We start from the raw sequence: 10,255 nt of genomic DNA, 5'->3' as shown, positions 1-10,255 counted from the left end.
ACTCAGTCTCTTTGATCTGGTTGCCTCTTGTGCACAGCTTTATGCCTTAGTTGTCTTGACCTGAACTGGGTTGTTGGGCCCATGGCTGGTTGGCCTGCATTCCTGCTCCCTATGTGCTGTTGACAGGCCTCCATTTTCCCTAATAGCAGCTGTTCTGTAAGCAGAAGCCTTCATTTAAAAAGTTCTAAAGCACCACCTTCTTTCCAGTCTCTTTTTCTAAAAGACAGGTCTTTAAAGCTATTTGTATTTAATTTGGGTGGATTTGTGCTTTGTAGTGAGGACATTTCTCAAGTCAGTTTAAATCCCATGCCTAAATTGGCTGACATTTGTAGATGTTAGGTCTGGTTCTTCCTTCCAGACTGATGATATCAGAATTAAAATTCACACTTAAAATACATTTAAATATACATTGGCCATAAATATATCTAGGTTATAGTCCAACTAAATAATAACTTAACATTACTCATTTATTCTAATATCCATCCTGCCACATGGCTGGGTATCAGTGTGCTTGTACTAACTGTCTCATCACATCCTCCCAGGTGAATCCCCAGTGACTTGCTCTATCCTAAAATTTTTTCTGCTTTCAGGATGTTGTATCTCTTATCCTACCATTTCCTTTAGGCCTTAAGATTTTTAATTAAAAGATGATACACCCACAAAATATACAAGGTATCCTCACTACAGTGTGTAAACATGTGTGTATATCTGATGATTACTATAGCCAGATCTCCATCAATCATGTGTTCCCTTTCTTGACACATATAATAATTGGTTTGTCTGTATGTCTGTGATTCCTTCACTGGCCTCTAATGTGGTAGGAGATTCATTGTCTTCAGCAGCTGCTGTGTCCTTTGGCACACAAAGCCTTTCCCAGTCTCAGAAGGTTTTCTTTAAGACAGAGATGTCTTGCTAATAAAGATTACATACCCTAAAACCTTCCCATTCTTACCAAGATACTATATATACATTGATAAAAAAAGTGACCAAAAATACTCCAGAGGTATTTAGACTGTGGTGTGAATTCACATGTGTTTCATGCTGTGATTTCTGATTCCTGCCTTCTCCAGCAATTTTCATAAAGCTGAGTTTGGGAGTTCTTCCTTTTAAGAAGTATTTTTACTCAGTTTCACCATATGTGACAATTAAACATATGCTTAGATGTTCTATAAAGTCCCTGAAAAGGAATTGTGTTTATGGTTCATGGACTATTTGATAGTCTACTTCTCTGACACATTCTTACTGATTTTTAATACAGAGGATTTTCTGCCAAATCCTAATTCTTGTTATTTTATACTTTAATTGTAAAAATAGTTTGTTGGTATTCTTTCTCCTGAGTTAATTCAATTTCCCCCTTATAACACATGGTCTGGTTAATTCTTGTATTTAGCCTTCTATTGCAGTTGGTAATATAACCTTTTTAACCTTATTTGCATTCTGAATTTTGAACACAAGATATTCTGTGTGCAATGATCCTTCTTTGGGTCAACAGTCTGCTGGTTCTTACTCTCCTTTTATTTGTTTTATTAAACCTATCCATTGCCTGTTCATAATTTTCTCAGGTAATCCAAATCAGTCAGTAAAAGCAGCTGCCTGTATTAATCAGTAATCCATAGAGAACTTCAAGTGGGAAAATGACAGAGTCACGGCAGAGGGAAGACACATACTGGGTGCCTCATAGTGTGCACTCCTGGAACTGGAGGTCATAGTGGAAGCCATTCTTGATCTTGGCAATGTGTCTTGCAACACAAAAGTATTTTCTACTAAATGTCACTCAGACCTGACCTTTTTGGTCTTAGTAATGACTGGAGATGACAATGTATCATAAAAGAATAATATCACCTCTTATCTGGACACAGAGAAATTAGATTAAAAAAGAGAAGCCATGGTCTCATGGAGGAAGATGGGGATGAAGAATGGGAAGGTATCAGTTTAACATTACAAAGCATAACTAATTTGTTTTGCTTTAATTTTATAATATTTGTTGTAATTATTTATTTATGTAGCTTATTTTTATTTGAGAAATCCATATATTTGTATAATAAAGTTTCATCTTTGATCAAACTACCCACTTTCTTTTCTAATCTAATGTCCATACTATACAGCCAATACCAATATTTTGATAAGTTTATGTGCTCTTTCTTTAAACATAATAAGCCCACATGCTTATACACTGGTATAGGACTAAAGATTCAGCTTAAGGTGGTGATAGCCATTTCTAAACATAATCCTGAAAATAACATAAATTTATTGTTTTTCTAATGTTTTTTTAACTTAGTGATTTTAATCATACAATTAATGGCTTTTCTTGTGATATGTATACACACATATACTACTTATTTTCTCATATGCATGTCTGAATCTATTTTCCTTCATTCTTTCTACTACTAATAATCTTCCACTTATTATGCTTGCATGATTGTGTGTGTGTGTGTGTGTGTGTGTGTGTGTGTGTGTGAGAGAGAGAGAGAGAGAGAGAGAGAGAGAGAGAGAGAGAGAGAGAGAGAGAGAGAGAATGAATCAAGTCCATTTTGTGATGTGGAAATGTTCCTAGATCTTTAGTTTTTTAATGCTGAATGGTTACTTATCAAAGGCTACACTCTTTGAGAAAATGATTTGATCCTTTCCAAGATGTTAGGAACTGACAATAGGTCTACATATGAGGATGTGTTTTCATGCACAACTCTTCTCTCCATGCTTTGGATAACAATTACTAAGCACCTGATTCTTGCTTGAACCTAATATAATGCCCTCTTTCATTATTAATTTTCTTAATTAATGCTTCCTGTTTATTTTTGTTTGATCTTTGCTTGCTTTCCTTTTTGCTTGTATTCCTGAAACAAGCTATTATGTGTTCCATGCTGGTTACTATGTACTCAAAAATTACCTTGAACTTTATATATGCCTTTTGTGTGTCCCAAGTCCTAATATGGTAGTTAAATTCTGAGTGATATTGTTACTGACATCTCCAGAATACTGAGGCAATGCATTCAAACACAAATGCTTCCTGAGGCAGCAGGACCTGTTGCAATTCACTCACTGCAGGAACAGGCTGAGCTGCTCTATCACTGCTCATCCAGTAAACCTCACTTCAGTTTCTAACCACACAGGGTAGTAATGGTTTGATATATGGAGTAGAATCTGTATTTTTTGATACATGTGAAGTACAAAACTCTTCCAGAACTGAAGTACGTGTAATCCTCTGCAGAACTAAGGTTTGAAGTTTGCAACTTGCATCAGGTACAATTGGAAGTCTGGTTTTAGCAAGAACCAGAGTTGGTCTAATTTTTTCTTATGAAGAACAAATCTGGCTCTTGTGAGGGGAACACATAAGAGAAGTAAGTGAAGGGAGGAATGAGAACAAACCCCCTGGGGGTGAGAAATTTTCTTTCTGGAAAAGGAGAAAAAGTACAGATTTTAAATGATTTAATCTGGGATGTATTTTAAAGGTAATAACAAATCTACTTGCAAAGAGTCCATACCTGTGATATATAGCTTTCAATAGCACTAAAATGACTTTATAACTGGAAAAAATTATTGTGATTAATAGAGACAAGATAAAAAAATGAAATGATCTGTACCACACCCAAATGTTTACTACATTTCATGTCAGCATTTTGGATAATTAATAAAATACAAGACTTTTAGCAGAGCCATAAGCTATTCTAAATGGTCCTTTTAAGACATAGACATCTGAAAACAGAGTAGGGAAGCAGACACATAGAAAAAAACCGAGAGAAACAGCACACTGGACCCTCAGCACTCAGGTCACTGAAGAATCAGAACACACTGACAAAGTAATCCTGGCATTAGAGCCAACACCCCTGTGAAGAGAAAACTCTGCATTTAATCCTTCAAATCTGTGAAATTCTGAGGATTTCTTTATTCACTTTTCTTGTTTGTTTTTCTTTTGTCTGGTTGGCTTTTTTTGTGTTTGATAGGCATAAAAATGAATACAGAAAAGAGTATTGGGGTGAAGAGTGTAAACTAATAACAGCCCGGAGACATATTATGTTTGAAATTCATTTAGAAGTCAAATGACAGAGACTTTCCTAGCCCTAGTTCAAAAAGTACCAGCTGCATGGTACTCCCTGCCTCAACCCCAGTCATCCTGTCTCAGTTTTCTCTATCAGCTTTTCTCTAGATTCTATCTTTATTACTTACCTCCAATGAATTCATAATTCATATTTCTATTTCATGATTCATTAAACACTTCACTCATTCTTGAGAGTAGAAAAAAACCTGGGAAGAACTTGAGCTTAGAGACACGTAGCAGACTCACTTGTTCTCTTTTGAGAACCAGGAAACAATGGATTGTGATGTTTTCTCAGTACTGCCACATCCAAGGTCATCCACATGTCAGCCTGGCTCTGTCCTTCTGTTCTTCTCTCTACCTAATTTCTTACCTGAAGATCTCCCATGTTCCCTTGGTCAACACAACACAACTCCATTTTCACTCTCATGTAGTATCTTTGACTAAGAACTGTATTTTAACTTCTGAGAAATTCATATGCACGAAAATAATTGTCAATAAATTTAATGAAACATTTTTTTTTTCACTAAAATGTCCTGCCTGTGCCAGTGGCCTCTATTTTTCTACTGAACGTTTTGGTTTTGCTCTTCTTCTACCTCTGATCAATTTTGATAACTCATTGAGCAGTTCCTCTGCATTAGGGCTTCCTTTTCAGGTATTCATGCAGCAGAGGCCTCACTTTAGACGCTGGGCTAGGTGGAGCTGGAGTGAACAAAGTCCTCAGAGATTTGGCCTCTGTTGTCTCTGGTTCTCCATTTGCTGTGCTGAAATCTGTTTCTCCTGTGTTCTAGGCCAATTGTGTGGCTCCTACTACATCCTGTGCACAGATGGAAACACATTGAGTTTCTAACTCATAGCTCTTGGTTGTTATACTTTGGATTCAGGGTAATAGTATCAGGTTGGGTCACAGAATATGGTCCCATGAGTTTCTGGATTTGTTGTTGAGTTGAACACTCAGAATTACATGACATTTTTAAATACTCAAAAGACAAGATTCAGTACCAATGTCTTTCTGTTATTCCATGCTCAATTTTATACTTAATCCCTCACTGTAGTATGGTTATTTTTTTGCATTACTTAACTAAAGGAGGACTCATTCTTTCTTCAGCTTTATAAATTATATGCCTAAAAAATTCTGTTTCTGATAAAATATAAAATTCGTTTTCTCAAATAGGGAATGGTTGAAAATCTGGAAGTTCAGCAATACATACATCCATGTATACTCTGCAAAAAATTTAAACTTAATGAAATTAAGTAGTTTGCAGTAGAATTAAAATTTTAAGATCAATATCTTGTCTTTTCATGGTGTGTTTCATGGTGTTTGATTTGAAGTCTTAAGACAAGAAGATTAGCAAATGTTTATCATATTACCACAGTGTGATGCCCAGTGTGCCATTGAGGAGGAAAATATAGGGAAAGGGAAAGATGCATAAGACCATAGAAATATATAACTTCATAGGGAAAAGAAATGATTCTAAAAATATTGAAATATAAACTTGGCAAAATAGGGAATTGGAAACACAAGTAAATAATTTTGCTATATTATATAAGAGGGTCACATAGATGTTTAGTGTGTGACATTCAGTTGTATGATTGTTTTTGTTGGGTGGAGAGTTCTTTCTTAACAAAAAATACAGAGGAAGGGACAGTGATAGAAAGTGGGAGAGAGAAAAACATTGAAGAATGCCAAGAACCAGAAAGAAAAAGAGAAGGAAGAATAACAGGACAGCATTAGTCATATGTGTTTGTTCTACATATAAGATATGGCAGATCAGCCAGGGCTAGCAGTGAAACTGTGACTCAAACAAAACAATACAAAGACACACAGAGGGACACTTTAGTCCTAATAAGGTCTGGAAGTGCTTAGAGAAAATGTTTGCCTTGGTTCTTCGTGTTCCTTTGTGTTGTTGGTTGAATATGTCTTTTGTTCAGTAGACTCCAAATTGTGTCACCACAGGGTGCTGGAGCTTGAGAAATTATGTAATAAAAAGTGATTCTTAATGCAGTGAGGTTGTCATGTGTTGTGTTAGCACTGTTTCAAGTGTGGATAATATTGTTATACCCAGTATTAAATTTCATAGTGAAATTCTCATGCTGAAATTTGTTGCAGAGCCCCGTGTACATTCCTGTCCAAATTATTTCTCATTTAGGTTAATCTACTAGGTGTCATCAGAAGTTGTATGCTCTGTTGGCTTCACGTACTTATTCTGGGGCCACCTTCCCTCAAAAGTGTTGTTGTTGTTATCCTTTCAAGGAATCAGAGGTTGTCTCTTAAATTATCTTTGTTTTTTTGTTTGTTTGGGTTTTTTTGTTTGTTTTGTTTTTGGAATCCAGAGAATTAATAGGAGCATCAAGCCAGGACCTCAAAAGAGAAGAGATAAATAATAACCCTATATTCACCTTTAAAAAAACCATAATTTTAGATAGAATTGTATCCAAGAATGAAAACAAAAGTAAAATGTGGATGTTGCCATCAAGAACCATGTGCAGCAAAGTCTGAGGGGATTTGGACTCCAGAAGTCTTGATTTTGTTGTTGTTGTTACTGCTGATGCTACTGTTTTCTTTTGTTTTTCTGACCCTCACTTGGTGAAAGCATTCTCACATTTTCAGTAGCATGTGATCTGAAAATTTAATTAATGTGAAGAAACAATAGCCATAAAATACCATGGCATGTGCATGCAGTCATGTGTTTCCTAGGATACATGAAACACTAGGTCTATACCCAGCAGAGCAAAGGAAGACAACAGGCCTCATTTAAGCACCAGGGTTGTAAAGACAAGAAAATTCGAAATGGCTCAATGCACAAGGACTAAGTAGGGATGAGAATTGGAAGGATTGGTTGAGAGAGGAAGAGGCAGATGGAGAAAGTGTGTGATAGCTGATGGTTTAGAAGGCAAAGTGGAAACCCAGTACAATGGAAACATATTAGGACCTTTGAAGGTTACTGTTGTGAGGTCTCCATACAAGGGAGGATGTATAGTCTTAACCGAACATCTTATGTAACCAGGCTAGTCTCCAAGTAGTAGGACTGAGACACCAAACCAAGGAAGAACAACCACAATCTTCAAACTGTTCTTCCTGTAAGATGCTCTGGGTCAGTGGTGGTTCACTTTGTGGATGTGGATGATCAATGACTGGCCCTACTTAAAGCCCAAACCATTAGGGGAAGCACATAGCTGACACTGCCTGGCATGGCAAAGAACAAGAAACTGAGTGGCTCAGAGTCTTAACAAGGAACTAACACCCAAATGTACATGCATTGTATGTACTCTCGAATAAGTGGATATTAGCCAAAGGTTGGGTGGTGCTGATCTGGTATTTAGTGAGGAAAAAGGACTAAAGCCCTGAGGGCCAGCAGAAAGAATGAATCATGACACTTAAGAAAGCAGGAGGTTGGGGGGACCCTCCAGAATACACTAGAGACCTGGAATCTGAGAGACTCTCAGGACACAACGGGAGGGACCTTAGATGAACTGCCCTACAATAGGGAGAGGAAACTTATAGAGCTCACCTCTAGCAGGAAAATTGGGCATCAAAAAAGCAGAGGGTTGCCATTCCACAGTCAAAACTCTGACCCATAATTTTTCTTGTTTGAAAGAAATACAGGAATGGAAATGGAGAGGAACCTGGGGAGAATAAGGTCCAGTAACAGGCCCAAAGTGGAATCCAACTCAAGAAAAGGTCCCAAGGCCTGACACTCTTACTGAGGATAGGGAGCTCTCACAAAAAGGGACCTATCATAACTGCCCTGCAGAAGTCCCAGCAAGCAGTTTCAAGAGTCAGATGCAGATGTTTGCACCCAAACAATGGGAAGAGGCTGCCAACCCTTCTGGTTGAATTGGGAAAGGGCTGGAAGAGGCTAAGGAGACAGGTGACCCTGTAGGAGGACCAGCAGTCTCAACCTACCTGAATCCCCAAGATCTCTAAAACACTGCACCACAAAAAGTCAGCATGCACCAGCTGATATGAGACCCCCAGCACATATACAGCAGAAGACTGCCAGGTCTATGTTCAGAGATGATGCACCTAGAATTCTGGAGGCCCCAGGGAGTTTAGATATCAAGGGGGTGATGGGTGTGCGGTGGGGACAACCTCGTGGAGACAGTGGAGAAGGTTGGAGGTATGGGATGTGGAACAGTCAGAGGGTTGATGGAGGCCTGTGGGAAGTGGCTCCACTCTCACCATTACAAAGTGTCACTTGGCATAGGCATTGCTTGAGAGAAAAGACAACTCCATATATGGAGTTGTATGTGCTGAGAGGTGTGGTTACCTGATCACCCCACCTCGCATCATTGAGAGTGGCCAATTAGCAGTAACTTTGTGGCAGCTGCTGATAGGATCAAGGCAATGCTTATAAGGGGCTGTGGGAGCTGGGGAGAGAGACAAGACAAAAGAAGAGAAGGAGAGAGAGGAAGCGCGTTGTACAGGGATAGCTGAATAAACCGCTTGAAGAAGAACATGTTTGCTGTTGCCTTATTCCGCTGGTCGGACGTGGATAGCGATAGAGGCCACAATAACATCTGGAGTGTAAATAAAAAATAATAATAACAATAAAATAAAAGGAAGTAAACCGAGAGACCTAGTGAAAGAATAAACAAAAGAAAGAAAGAAAGAAAGGAGGAAGAAAAAACTAAAAGAAAAGAAAAAGGGAAAGAAAGAAAAAGTCAAGGAAGTGGTTCTTAATGATATCCTACTATATTCATAGGTCAGTGCCTAGATCATTCTTCATCAGAGTCTTTTCCCATCAGCTGATGATAACAGATGCAAAGATCAACAGAGAAACATTATCTGGAGCTCTGGCAGTCCCTCAAAAATGGTAGAAGGGTCTTAGGTTATAGAAGGATCAAGGACATCCAGAGATCAGGCCCCCAGAATCAACTTAGTTAGCTGTGGGGAGCCGACCGAAGGTGGCTATCATCCTTGCAGCCATCTTGAGCCATATACCCTGATAAAAGACTTGTTCACAACAGCCTACAACAGCTGAGCACACTCTGATAACATCTTGTTTTAGATGCCCAGGATCTTCCCTTGGGTGTGTGAGACTTAAAGCTGTGATTTAGAGCTGAGACTTAAGGTCGTGACTTAGAGATCAGATTTAGAGATAAGACCTAAGGGTGTGACTTAAGAGTGTGGCTTAGAAGTGAGACATATAAAAGGTGAGAGGCAGACAGAAGAGTAGAGTACAACTTGGAACTAGGAATTAGGTTAGACACTTCCAACAGATTACTTGATATTAGTTATTAGGCATTAGGTATTAGGCACTTAGCACTTGGAGAAAGAACTTGGAACTTGGAGGCACTAGGGATTAGGAATTAGGGACTAGGAACTCAAGACTTGGGATTTGGACTAGGAAGAGAGACTGAAGAATAAACGGGATTGAATCACACTCTGTCTGGTCTCCATTCTTAGCGTCCATCCTCACTCTCTCTCTTGCTGAACCCCGACCCACAGACCAGAGCAGCCTGGGGCAGTGCAAGCTCTAACAATTTAGCTCCCAAGGCTTTTGGCAGTGCAGGTTCCAACACTGATAGAGTGGTCTGCAACATTTTGGCCCCAAAACATGGGGCATCTCAGGCTGCAACAGTTAGCATGACTCATAGAGGCTCACAGACACTAAAACAGCAATCCAGACCCTACACGAACATTAGCTAGGCCCACAACACAAAAGCTGAGGTTGTTTAGAGTGGGATGCTCCTTAGTATCCTAGGAGAGGGAGTAGGTGTGCTTCTGATTTATTTCCCTGCTCATGGGACACTTTTCCTCCTACTAGACTGCCTAGTCCAGTCTTGATAGCAGTGTTTATACCTAGATTTATTGCATCACATTTGGACATTTTCTCTTGATAGCACTGCAAGGCCTGAACTTTAATGAAGGAAAACATAGGAGCAGTGATTCTGGGGAAAGGCTTAAGTGAAGGGCATTAGAATGAGAGAAGGAGGGGAACTTGTAGTTCAGATGCCCTGTATAAGACAAATATAAGTAAAATAAGAATGTTGAAGATTTTCTATAGTTACAGAGTAAGCTTAAGGCCAGGCTTGGGTCCATAAACCCTATCTGAAATGCAAATAATAAAAGCTATATCATTACAAAAATAAATGTCAACCTATACTACACAGGATGTCAGCAGAGGCTAAACTGTCAGAATCCCTTTGCGAAAAATTGTCAAGAGTTTTGCTCTCACATAATGTATTAATTACAAATAAAGAAGCGTGATGATGAGT

This window comes from Arvicanthis niloticus, chromosome 9 (assembly GCF_011762505.2).
Source record: "Arvicanthis niloticus isolate mArvNil1 chromosome 9, mArvNil1.pat.X, whole genome shotgun sequence".
NCBI lineage: Eukaryota > Metazoa > Chordata > Mammalia > Rodentia > Muridae > Arvicanthis > Arvicanthis niloticus.
The sequence above is the reverse complement of the archived record's forward strand: the minus strand, read 5'-3'. Positions refer to the sequence as shown.